We start from the raw sequence: 13,375 nt of genomic DNA, 5'->3' as shown, positions 1-13,375 counted from the left end.
GTTTTTTTTTTTCTCACTGCTAATCCATTTTCTGCGGTATGATTTGGGCATCTGAGAGTCCTTGAAAGTGGTGAGTGAGAACGTGTGCTAGAAACTGCAGTAGAGATGTCAGGAAGGCCAGGGTCCTCCGCCTGGTGTTGTCAAGGGATGTTAAAGGAGAGAGATGGGCAGCAGCCACTGGGACACACTGTTCTTCTCTGCCCTGCTTCTGCACAGCTCCTACAGAAATGCCTCTTGCTGCCTGTGCCGGGGCCAGCTCCTGGGGGGACCCGGCAGCAGGCGGGCAGTGTCACTGTGTCCTTGTGGGACCCAAGGCTGCTCCCCTGGCCCCGGTACCAGCCATGGGGCCAGGCATAATGCAAAGCCCTCCGTGGCACAGCGGGAAAGGCAGGAGAAGTGCACAGTTGCCTCCTGATAGGAAAAAGGGGTCACCTTGAGTTTCCCTCTCTGCTGTTTGCATTTTTTAATAGTCCCAATCATTCACAGGGTGCAACTGTTTTCAGGACGATGTGCTACAGTGTGGATTTGTGAGGCATGTGTCGATGGAAACCTCCCATGAAACCATTAAACAACCTTTAAAAAAAAAAATACAAACCAAAAAACCTCACGCGTAGCAGCTCCTTCTGCTGGGTAAAGCTGCCTCTGGTGTTCCCCCTGCATCGGTCTTGCTCTGCTCAAAGCAGCCCCCCATCCCAGCTCTGCCTGCCGGGCCGAGCAGGGGCTGCAGGGGCAGGGCGTTGTGAGTTGCCATCACGGGAAGATGGGATTTTCCTTCGGTTCACATCGCTTTTCTTCCTCTCCCCCCTCGAGCCAAGAAGACATGGCTTTGGGTGCTTGCTGGGGTGACGCTGCATGAATGTCAGCATGTTATAGATTCCACCTGGAGAGGAGGACAGGTAGGAGCACAGCATCTCGGGGAAGAGATCTCTCTCTTTTTTTTTGCTCCTTTCTTTTTTTTGGGGGGGGTCTTCCTCCACAAGCTGCACCTGAAGGATCAGGGGAGGCAGGGACGTGACTAGCAGTGCTTCCACGGCTTCTCCAGCCCAACCAAGGAGCCTGTTGTGGTGACAAGGACCAGTGGCCCTGCAGCCATGCTGATGTGGTCACAGTGGTGCTGGGACCCACGCTAACGGGACGCCAAGTTAAATTAAGTTTATTTAACATGGGGGGACTTTGGTTTATAAATAAAGCGTGTGGAAAGGCTTTCACTGCACCCTTCTCTACTTCATATTATGCATTTTGATGACCAGAAATGGAGCAGGAATCAGGGCTCCGCTGCTGCCGGACAACCCTCGGGGAGGATGGAGAAAAGCTGCTGCCTCCTCCCGGCGTGTGGCTTGCTTGGCCGTTCCCCCGGCCGCTGGCAAAGCTGCCCTGCAGTTGCCATCAGCTCCGGATGAGGCTGCAGGAGGCCCGAGCTCCCCCGGGATGGAAATGGGAGTCAGAACATTTCCCGTCGAGGTCACCGGTTCAGCACAGGGCTGGCGGGGCTGGGGCATCGGGAGCAGGTGACCGCGGCACAAAGTCACCGTTACAGCGAGCACCCTGGTGCTCAGGGTGCTGCGTTGCTCCCCATGGGGACACGGCAGTCCCGCCTGAAGCAGCGTGGATCCACCGGTGAAAAGGTTTTGTGCTTTACAGACCCAAAGCAGAGAGAGCCCGGTGCCCAGCAGGGTGGGGGCTCCGTGGCACCCAGGGGAGGGCTGTGAAGGCTCCGAGGGCTCCGAGGCTCCCACGTGGCGACTTTGCGGCCACCCCTCCGAGCATGGTGTATTCGGAAATCCCCGGCCAGTTCCAGCTGGATTTGCAGATCGCTCTTAGGGAGGAGGCAATGGGCGCAAATCACAGCACGAACCTGGCACTCGGGGAACTTACTCTCTTGGGTTTCCCTCTAAAGCCAGGCTCACCGCGTGTTCTTCTGGGTCTGGGGAGGACGGGCACTGGCTCTGAGCGGGCGCACAGCCAGCGAGCGGCCAACACGTGCGTGGGCTGGGGGCTGCACCGCTGCCGGGGGCTGCAGACCCCCCTCCCGGGGGCACAGGCCGGGTCGGGGCCAGTGGCCGCAGGAGGACAGCAGAGACAGCCGCTGGCCCCGCTCCTGGCCCCGCAGGGCTCTGCCTGCAGGGGCACAGTCGTGCTTCCTAGCGGCTTAAAAATAAGAACGTAACATAGAAACGCGGTCTCTGTGCTCCAAAGCGTGGCTGATGCACTGCTGCCGGGCTCCCTGGCACCGTCCCTGGGCCTGGATTCCTCCGGTCCTACCCAGAGTCCCTGGGCTGGCTCTCCTCTGCAACAACATCCTTAGTCTTAGCTGGAAAAGCCCCCTCCACCCTCCGAAAAAATAACCTGAGCATCATATTGCTATTCCATATTGCCTAGTCTGGATATTTTCCGACTATTTAAATTCTCAGAGGATTTTGTGAGGTCATTTCAGAGTTGAAATACTTCTCCTATGTAACAGGGATGGGAATTTAAAGGGGGGGCACTGGCCATCTGAACCCACGAGTATTTAAAGCTGAAAACCTGAGTTTATGGTAGCTATGCTTGCTGGGGCTGGCTCCAGGGCCCCAGTCAAGGTTTTTCCTGGCGCTCAGTCCCACCCGTTCCCAGGCTCTGCCAGCCCTCAAGGCCTTTTCTGTTCTGCTACCATAAAGAAAAGCAGAAGAAAAAAAAAAAAGAGTGAGGTAGGCAGGAGCAGTTTTCAAATGACAAAGGCATGGCAATGCCTGGATTTAAAAAAATTAATAACAAGTCATCTCAGACAAGGCCGGGGATTTAACAGCTTGAGAAACACAATAAAGGTATTGAGAAGAGACTCATCTTTACTCACTGACTCAAATCATAAGGCAGGCATGTGTGTTACAAAATGTTCCTGCCTCCTATAGCCCCCTGATAGCTGAGGGGAAGACTCTGAGCCCTTACGCCAAAAGGCTTTTCTAAAATGGGACTTTCTGATTTCTTAAGAGTCACATTTCTCTCCTCAACCCCCCATGTAATCAGCAAATGCCCCTGCACAGCTGTGGGCCAGGAGAGCAGGGCTCATAGCCTGCTCAGGTGGAGCTGCTCCGGATGATGCCCTGTATCAGCAGGGACGTGCTCCTGAAACCCTCCTGCCTTGCTGCAGCTCCTGGAGATGGAGCCGTCGTTTGCTTCTCAGATGGCAGTTTGGGAGAGGACAAATACCAGAGCTGCCTCCAGCCCTGCCACCTTGCTTTTTCCATCCCCTCTGCCAGGTGAGTGTGGTGTACAAGCTGGGGCTAAGCCCGATGCTGCTGTAAGCAGCAGAAGCAAGCCCAAGGGATGTTTTGTCCAGGGGAAGGGGGCTCATCCTGGCTCTCCGTGTCCCAGCAGTTCCTGGTAAGCTCGGTGCCGTGGATCGCTTACTTGCTTTTCCCTGAAATTTCTAGAGAGGGGGAGTTGGCTGGCCTCGTGGAGCTGGGACAGGCCAGGGGAGGGATATAGGACAGCCAAAACCAGGGAGTACGTAGCTGAGTAATAGTCTATAAGAAGACCAGCTTGGGCTAAGAATAGGAGAGGGTATTATAGCTGGATGGTATGTGGAGGATTTCTGTAGGCATGCGCTGGGGCTGTAAACAGGGAAGCAGAGGGGCTATCTCTGGATCTTCTGCAGTACAAGTGATTACTGACCTCGTGGCACTAACAAAATTACTACAAGAGCTGCCACAGCAGTTCCCTGCCCTCAACCCAGATCTCTGGTCCCTGGTTTAAAAAAAAAAAACAAATCCCAAACCTCTGGGATTTATGATCCTGTCAGCAGTGAAACCCTAACTCAGCACTAGGTTGCTGGCTCCGGTGGACTTATTTCTCAATGGTACGGAAGGATCTGGGTTTCCCTTTTTTTTTTTTTTTTTAAAGGGCTTTGCTTTGAGCTTGACTGCACACCCAAACCAGTCAAATAAAATGAGACCCAGGCCTGGCTTTCGCTGGGACCAGTCTGCTCCGAGCAGCTTTCAGCAAGCGTGGCTTGGGAGGGGACGAGTTGCACTGACAACGGGGCCACTTCGTTGCGGTGAGGACAAGACTTCATGAAGCTTCCCAAGGAACTGGCGTCAAGATTTATGGGCTGTGCCACTTGGATTGTGGCAACTCGTCTCTGGGCTTCATGTAAGGAAACATCCTGGGGAGAGGCCTTCCCATCCCGCATCCGACAAGCTGAACCCAGCCAATGTGTTGTGCAGCTGGAAACATCGGGAGCAAGAGGGTCTCTTGCTCGGGATCAGGCATTTGGTCCGTTCTTCTCTGTTGAAACAAGAGGAGGGTTTTGGAGGGAGCACAGGTGATGATTGCAGAAGCCTGTTTGTATGCAGGGCGTCTCCACTAAATTTTAAAGGGTGGAAACGCCCTATTTTGCTTCCCACCCCAGCTGTTCTGCAGAAATAGCCAAGCCAGGATGGCCCCTGGTGTGTTCTCCATGTGGAGTAGAGCAGGGAGCTTGGTGGTTACAGGGCAACTCGGTGACAATGTCTCCTTCCTCTTCCCAGTCTGAGAAATTGATGGTTATTCTGGATCTGAAGCTGGTTTTGTCCAGGGCATAGAAAATTATGGTGTTGAGTGGTCTCCATGTGGAGATTGTCCGTTGTCAACTGTCTTAAAGCACCACAGCCATCTCATATCCTGCAAATCCTCCGCTCCTGGGGACTCACCCTGCAACTCCGTGTTTTCTTGGATGACAGCTATAACCCTGCACCCATCGGCTCCTGCACGTCAGTAAGGAGGCAGCGCCGAGGGATGGGTTTGCTTGTTTCTGAAGTTGCCAGGTAATGGAGTAACGTGGCCAAGGAGGGCTGCGTGTGACGAAGCCGTGCTCCTGCCTCTGGGCAGAGCTCACGGAGAGGGGTTTCCACAAAAGCGGTGGTAAGTCTTTGCCCCACTTATTTGCATCGCTGTGCTTGAACTTATCTGAAACGGCATCAAAGAGCTCAATCCAGGCTCTCAACTGCTCTAATTTTCTGAGCATGCAGAAGAAAGGGCTCAGGGCTTTACAGCAATTATCTGCTTTAACCCTCCCTTTTTCCATTGCTGTGTTCATCCTCCCTGTTTCCTCATCGGCTGCCATGAAGTTCTGCCTCCCCATCACAAAAATGCACAGATCAGGCTGGAGATGATGGTCTCTTAGGAAAGAAGATCCCGGAGCTCTGCAGGTACCTGTGGTTAGAGAGCTCCTTGTACCTCTGTAGAATGGATGACCACCAGCTAGCAGGTCCTGAGGATCATAAATCCCACATCATATTTGGTGAATCTCCGATAGTCTGACCTGGAAATATGAGGTTGGGAGAGAGCAGGACTGGAGTGACCTGGGAACACTTATGGAAGGGAGAGTTGCGTGAAGGGATTTGATAGACGTCTGTAGTGCTGCTTTAAAACATCTGTCCAGATGTGCCTGCTGGGCAGCAGCAGAGTTCCCAGGCTGCACTAAAAATTTGTGTAAGGAAACCGTGAAGAGGAGTGGAGCAATTTGGCTCTAATTCTGGATGGTCAGCTGGCTCTTCCTCCTGAGGCACCCCTGCACACGGGTGAATTCCTGCTTTTCCCAGCCCCGTGTGTCAGAGGAGTGCAGATATTTGACTTCCCAGGGACGAGAGAGCATTTCTAGTGCTCAGCAAGAGGTTGCATGGTGCTCCCATGCCCAATCTCCCTCATATCCTCCCTTTGTCACGGGGGATGCGAGAGGGGGACTCTGAGCAGTGTCCTTGTCATGTGAGTGCAGCTTGCAGTAGGTCTTGTCCAGAAACAGGGCATGGATCCTATTCTAGTCTCTTAAGAAACACAACGCCTTGTACAGGCTGCTGAGTCCTCTCCTGAAAGAGAGGGGACTGACTCGGGAGGGAGCAGCTCATCAGGAATGTACTTCCTTCATCTCTATTGGCTCTGGAAGGCTTTCCTGATCATGTACAACCAGGATAAACAAGTGAGATCAGAAACCCCCCAAGCAAAAGCCATGCTCAGGCGAGTAGAGCTTTGCAGGGCCCATGCTAATCCTATTCTGCAAAGCATCTGCCAAACCCTTGGCACCTCTTGCACTTATAGGAATGAAGTCGTGTCCCTACTGGCCTCCACCTCCTTCGGGGGGTTCTGATGGGCCCTACCTCTCAAAGCTCTTCTCCCTGCAAGCCTGCCAGGGGAGCAAGCTCGCGGCTGCCCCAGGAAGCCTATCTCTAAATAGTTTCATTCTGGCAGCATGAGGCAATGGAGCCTGATTGTTATTCTTAACCTTGGGTCAAGCAAGGTAGCCGTGACGTAATGGAAGAACTTTGCTCCGCACTCTGTCACAGCAGCTCTGAAGTACGGCTCATCCATCAACTGCTCTACCGTGAGCTGCACTGAAGCTCGTGTCCTTCTGTCTGTTGCTGCAAAGGGGACGGCCCCAGTGCTTCTCTTCCACCGGCAGAAGCCGTTTCTCATTACCAAAGCGAAACGCTCTTCTCTGCGCTGCCAAAGGCGATCTGTTTATTTACTGTTGTCCACCCTGCTGGGAGCCAGCGCAGGCTTCCTTGCCTCCCACGTTACGGTAAGCGCAGGGCTTTGTGCTTTGCCCTGTTCTGCCAGCCCCTCTGGCGTGGGCAGGATGAGGTGGCTGCAGCTGTGAAAGCTGGCACCCCTACAGGTCCTGGGCAAACCATTCGGGGGTGACGGCTCTCCTTCCACGCGCGTCTGAAGGCTGATACAGGCTGACTCGGCAAGCGCTTGCCAGGAGATGTTGATCCCTTAGTAATTCCTGTCTCCTTGGGTCCCAACAGGAGGCTGCCAAAAGAAATGGGCTTGACAAATCTCTGAAGGGGCTGCTTTACCAGCTCCTAAGAAGTACCCCTCTGCTGCGCTCCCAAAGCACGGGAAGTGCTCTAATGCCATCCCGAGCCTTGCAAACACAATTAAGGTGTTGAGTATTAATTCAACTCTGCTTCCTACTTGCTTGTCCATGTCGCTAAGGGTGGCCAAACAACTACTTCCCAACAGACTCCACCAAAAGCCATAGCGGTGTGACTGCCTGCCCGTCCTGGCAACGCACACGTGTTTACGTACGCGCTATCTCCAGCCGTGTTTGGACAGGGCAGGTGTGCCCTGCAGAGCTCCGGGGGCTGTAATCGAGTTGCCGATAGCAGAGAGAAAGTGCAGTATTGTTCTCTGCCTGGTGTCAGGGCTCCGGCCTCGCTTGAACCCAGCTTCTGAAGCATGTTGGCATAGATGGATGTGAGGAGTTCTCGTTAAGAAATAATTCAAACGCCTATCAGTGAATATCCATCATAGCACCAAACTTTTGAAGGCTGATATGTTGGGTTGCTGTTTCCAGTGCTGCAGAAGAAGCTGAGCTGCAGTAGAAGGCTGGTTTGTGGAGCTGCTGTGCCTGGTTGAGCCCACCTTTATGGGCAGAGCAGCAAAGACAACGTGGCTATTGGACTTTCGCCGTCACTTCTTTCGTTTTGAAGCCATGAGTGCAGTGCAGATTTTTTTTAACGTCAGAACAAAAGGCTAAATGCGGTAGTTAGCAAACCATGCTGAGTTAGGGCAGGGTAGCAGCAGAAAAAATATTAGAAGTTCACTCTAATCTTGCCTTTTATGTTGATTGCAAGTCATGTCACTAAGGGCTCGTATTCTCCTCCCCAGCTTGGCAGCCCCTTGGCTGGTGAAACCCAGCCCCAGGAGGGAGAGCGGGGCGGCAGCCAGCTGGGAGACGGAGCCTTCTCTGGTGCTCCTCCTGCACCCTGTGCAGGTCACTGGCCACTAACCTCTGCGGCGGGTGGTTGACTCAAGGGCCTTCTTCTGAACCCTTTGCTCAGCGCTCTTGAGCTTCCCTGCTCGGGCCGTGAGCCAGGGAATCAGGTCTATCAACCGACGGGTTGTTTGTTTTTCCACGGGCTGTTTAAATTGCACCAGGGCTGTTGGTGAGACCGAGTCTGCTCCTGGCCTCTTGGTCTGCAGGTGGTGGAGGCCTCTGACCTCCTGCTCCTGTGCTTTTTGAGGATGGGGGAACATCTTGCATGAGTTTCCACAGCACCAAACACAAGGCGACCACACTGTAACTACTTGTAAAGACAAACTAGCCCTACAACAGCAGTGCTGGGTATTTGGACTTGTAGCAGATGTAAAAATGGGGGGGGGGGGACACGGACAACTGTGTGGTCATGCAGCTGGGGTGACTGAGCTTTCTGGTGGTCCTGCCCTTGCTCTGAAAAAAGGACAGGAAAATGCCATTATTTTGAAGGGTGCTGTTTGTCTGGTTAATGGTTTGCTCTGGTCAAGTAGGATATGACCAGGCTGGAGCAGTTTTCAGGAAGGTCCAGGTTTGGACCACCTAGATTTTTGCTCAGATCTGGATTCTTTTGGTGGTTGGTTCAGTTCTGCTCATAACCTCACAGGCGGAGGATTTACCCACTGGAGTTTCTGCCCTGTGCTGCTCTTCATGATCAACAACCATCCTTGATCTATACCCTGATAAGGCTCCAGGAACCAACTCACCCTACCTTGAGAAAACCACCCGTGCTGGTGCTCCAGCCCTGCGCGTGTGTGCACAGTCGTGGGAACAGCATCTGCCTCTCCTGTGCTGGATTCAGCTCATACCCAGCGCCGTCTCTATTGCTTCTCCCACCCTAGCAAAAACAAATGCAATCTGCTCGTGTGTATGCTGCAAGAGCCCTGCCAGGAACAAAGAGAAGTTCAAATATTTGCATTGAGTTGTTACTCTTTCCGTTCAGCAGATAAATGACAGGCTTCAGCAGAGTCTATTGGTGCTGAGTATGGGATTTCCACCATACTGGCTCCAGCTTCACAACCTCACCAAGATGAAACACCTACAATTAACAGTTGGGTTTTAACTTGGGGGAAAAATGATTGAGGGTGATTGAAATATGGCCTTAAAAAAAAAAAAAAATTGGAAAAAAAACCCATCAGACTTTCCCTGTGTCAAATGGGAAGTGTCTGGTCTTTGTGTGCAGTTTCACACAGAACAGCATTTTCACCGTGAACTCTGGAGCTCTGTTACTGATTTCTGTCCTAGTGTCTGGGATGCAAACTGTCAGTCTGCACGCAAATATTTCAGAGCTGACTTTCTTTGGAAAGTCCCAAGCTCAAAGCCACGTGGAGGCCCGAGTTTCTCTGGGACTGGAGCTCTTATTTCCATTTGACTTGAGCTGATCAAGGAGCCGAAGATGTTTGCTAACATATTAATTCATGAACTTCAGATCTCTACTCCTTGGTATCTGGGAAGCTGCTGTGCTTCAGCACTTGGTAAACCCAGAATGGTGAAACAGCCCCAGGTAGGAACTAGCTCAGAAAAGGAGCTGGTTTGGTGTCACTGGGCCTGTTCAAAACTTGGGGGATAAAGAAAGGAAAGGCATAATCCAGCCTTATGGGATTTCACATGCCAACATGCCAGTTCAGTAGCAAAGCGTCGCAGGGAGTGCAACCATCCCACGCTCTGGCTGCAGCAATACAGAAATGTTATGTAGGTTAAATCCTGTCTTAACATAGAAGGACAAGGTAAGCAGCCATCTGGGCAATGACTGAGATACTTTTTTTTTCTCTGTCATACTAAAATACGTTGCACAAGGTGTTGCACAAGGTACTCATGAGTTGAACATTTGCAGTTAAAAAAAAAAAAAGAATCCCAAGGAAGCCCCCGCTGCTCTGTCTTGTGGGGTCTGCTTGGCTCTGTGCAACTCGTGGTGTTAGTTCAAGAGCAGGGATCCATGACAGAAGAAGTAATAGCAGATGTTTCTGCCCTGGGGCAGAGTTCATGTTCCACCTGGTTCAGTTCAGAGGGATAGGCATGATGTGCTGATGGCACTTTGGCTGTAAAACGACTTGGGAATGTCTCCGGGGTTTTTTTGATAGGATATGCAAGAAGGTTTTGCCAATTCTTGCAAAAAATGATGTAATCTGTGGCAAGGCTTGGTCTCTAACTGGATGGCATGTCTCAGTAGCCCAGGCCTGGAGATCTCCATGTGCTCTTCTTTGTGAATTCTACCTTTTTTCTTTCTTTCCCCCCTTCTTTGGTCTCTTTCTCTGTATTACTTTGAATCTTCCATCATGCCCAGAAAGTCACAGTGCTGCCAGCCTTCCCTAGCATCAGTCTGGACTGGATAACTACCTGTGCTTGACAAGTTCTGATTGCCTTCTCAAGTTAATTTGGTATTTCTCATTAGTCCCACCATGAATTTTCTGGCTCAGAAATTTCTTATCAGGAATTCATTAGCCCTGAAACTTAAAGGAAACTTCAGGCTTAAATATCATCTATAATTACCTTCTCTTTGTGCTGTACTTTGGAAGATATCTCTAGTATTTCATTTTACACAGCAGACAGTACTCCCCTAATATTATAACATGAAGTTAAATCATCTCTACTTCAGGTAACTGAAAAACTATCAAAAAACCCTCAAGAGCTTCAGAAAAAAGCAGTGTCAGAGATGAAGCTTTTTTTGGCTTCCTTTTTTTGTCCTATTCATTATACACAACAGAGACAAGAAGCACTGTTTGAGTCTGCTTCAGCTGCTGTCTGTATTTCCAAAAAGGATCCATTTTGGCAGGCTCTTTAAGCTCCCCCTTTCTTACTCGGGACACTTCTGAGATCATGTAAGAGCTGAGGAATCTCCCAGTAGCCTGCTTCTCTAAGTGTTCTGTCCTGTTTTGCTTCTAGGCTCAGGCTGACACCTGACAGTCGCTCCTATTGGGGCTGTAAAGAAAGCACATATTAAAACGCAGATATTCCAGGCAGAGAGTAAAAGGTGGACAGGCACTATATTGTCCACATTAGAAATGCTTAAATTCAATTTGTTAGCATAGCCTGACCCTAACATTCGCTGACTGACACCTTTGAGAAGGGGGTAGCAGAGGGCTAAATCCTTTATTGCCCTTGGGTCTGTAGCACTGGCAGTGGGTAAAGGTCAAAGACACAAGGGTACAAGGAAATAACTTTGCTAAACATATTTCCTTTTTCAAGATAAATGAAATACAGGTTTAAAACAAACCCTTTGCAGAGGCTATGTATGCATCATTGTCTATTTAAAGACAGTTGATTGATAACAGTTCTTGCAATCAGCACAAGGAGTACTGTGGAAACTTCCTGGAAAACACATGTACACAGCAAACCTGTTACAATGAGCTGCATGATAAGAGGTATTACACTTTAATGAAGTCCGTGGGTAAAGAGCAAAGAGGCCTTGGTTTCTTGGATAACAGAAGAAAAAAAAAAAAAAGCAGATGTTATGTAAGCCAGCAATGCATAAGCCAGTCATTCTGTGTCGTTACAGAATAGGTTTAATGATGGCGTTAATCATCGCACATTGTGAACCTGGAACACCTTAATTACTTATGTTCTCCCGAAATTTTTCATCTCTTCTCACCTGCTAGAAGTAACCAGGCAGGTATTCTGGCAGCCTTGTGCTGCAGCAGCCCAGTGGTTCTTCACTCCCACTTGCAACCTCCAGCGAGGAGCCGTTTGTACCGAAATAGCCTAACGTCGGCAAGTCTGTTCTTGAAAGCTAAAGAGTTGGCAAGAGCTTTGCTGAAGAAAAGCAATGAATGGCTAGCCTAAATCCGGAATGCGGTGTGCTATTCGGGACCTACCAGCAGGGATGCTAAATAACTCGCTGCTGCTGCGATGCATAGTGATGCCTTCACGTGGCCGATGCTGTGCTGATAACCAGGGGCAGGCAGGACGTTTCCCGTGTGACGCAGTCGGTGTCTGCCGCCTCTGTATCACGAGGGAACTGGCTAAACCATTATAAGGAGGACACTTGATTCATTGGGTAACAACAGATCCTGTATGATTCAGATAAGAGTATCCTTATGTTGTTAAAATGGTATAATTTGCTCCAGGGCCTGTTTGTGCATGGTCTTTCTAACTGAATCCAACCACAAAGAGTTTCTCTGATCAAATTAGGCAGGTTGGTTTGATGTGGGTGGGTCCGCTGGCAGCAGCTCTCATCCTCAGTGACAGTGCTGACTTTCAGTGCCTGATGATGTTTGTGTTTTGTTTCTGGTATGTTTTTTTTTTTTTAATATTTCCTTAAATGCTGTTGGGGTGTCCTACTTGGATATGGGGGACCGTTCTTCTGAAGCTCACCGTAAGAAAAACTAAACCTCCCATCTACAAAGACATAATCCTCCCATTGCATTCTGATCGTATGCAAGGAGCAGAAAGAATATGCACGTGTGAGTGAAAATGAGCGTGCATCTCGCTATGGCTATTCTTCCTCCTCGTGTACAATGGCTTTTTCTGTGTCAGAGTCACAGGGACAGACCTTCGGTGCCTTACACAACAGTCTGTACCCATACAGGTATCAGCAGAGATTTTTTTTTTTATCACAGCCTTAATTTGGTGTCCTGTGACACATTAAACTGATGCCACAGTGGTTACACGTCTTTCAAGTTGATTCTCCTCCTAAGCATGTTGGCTGGCATTAGCCAGATCCTCCACTGGTGCAAGTAATATAATTAGAATTGTTTCATCTGGCGGAGGCTCTAGGCTCCTATAGGAATGCGATAGTAAATTGAGAATGGTTGAGTGTAGTCTTAAAATATATGACCTGAGGACTACAAAGTGCTTGGAGTTGTTCATGAAAGATACTGTATTAGTTAAAAGATTAAGACTGTTGACAGAAAAATCTCAGTATAACCCCTGAGATCTGAAGGAAGTCATGCCAAGCAAATCCTAGTCTTATAAACTACAGGATACTGTCATCAAAAAATAAACAAGTTCTCTTAAAACAAATAGTTCCAGTGTTCCTCTTTTTCCCCTAGATGCCATTTAAACTCTATTCTTCTGCCTATTTTTTCTCTTTATTCATCATATATAACTTCTGAAGGAGAAAATCTCTTAACCTGTAATCAGTATTGTTGGAATGATACAACCTGTGTTATTTAAACCAAACTGACTGTGATGTTTTAAACGTGAAATGTATTGTATTGCTGCCTAGACTTAGGTCTGTATTATTATGTCTATACAAGAGAATTCAAACAAGCCATTAGGATCCCAGATATGTTAAGGGTCAGACAGAGACTGAATGCCAAATTTAAAATAATGGGGCACTTTCTATCCCCTGTAAGTCCCATGGTGGACAAGCTTTCCACTGTCAATCCTTTTGTGCTGCTCTGCAATTTATACCTGTTCAACCAGCAGCATCCCAGGCCTTTCCATGGCCTCTGTTACCGCAATCGATCACCGGCCCCCACACTACTTAATGTATTTCATCCTCTCTGCTGCGCAATTCCACTCGCCCTATTTTAGAGAGAGAACAGAGGCACAGAGGGATTAGAGAGGTTTGTCTACACTATTTAATTTACCAGCATGATTATCTTCTTGTAGTTGCAGAGGTGCTCAGAGCTTCCCAGGAAATTCATTGCAGAGCAGGGAGCAGGA

This window comes from Calonectris borealis, chromosome 18 (assembly GCF_964195595.1).
Source record: "Calonectris borealis chromosome 18, bCalBor7.hap1.2, whole genome shotgun sequence".
In the NCBI taxonomy this organism is placed as follows: Eukaryota; Metazoa; Chordata; class Aves; order Procellariiformes; family Procellariidae; genus Calonectris; species Calonectris borealis.
This window is presented reverse-complemented; position numbering follows the sequence as displayed.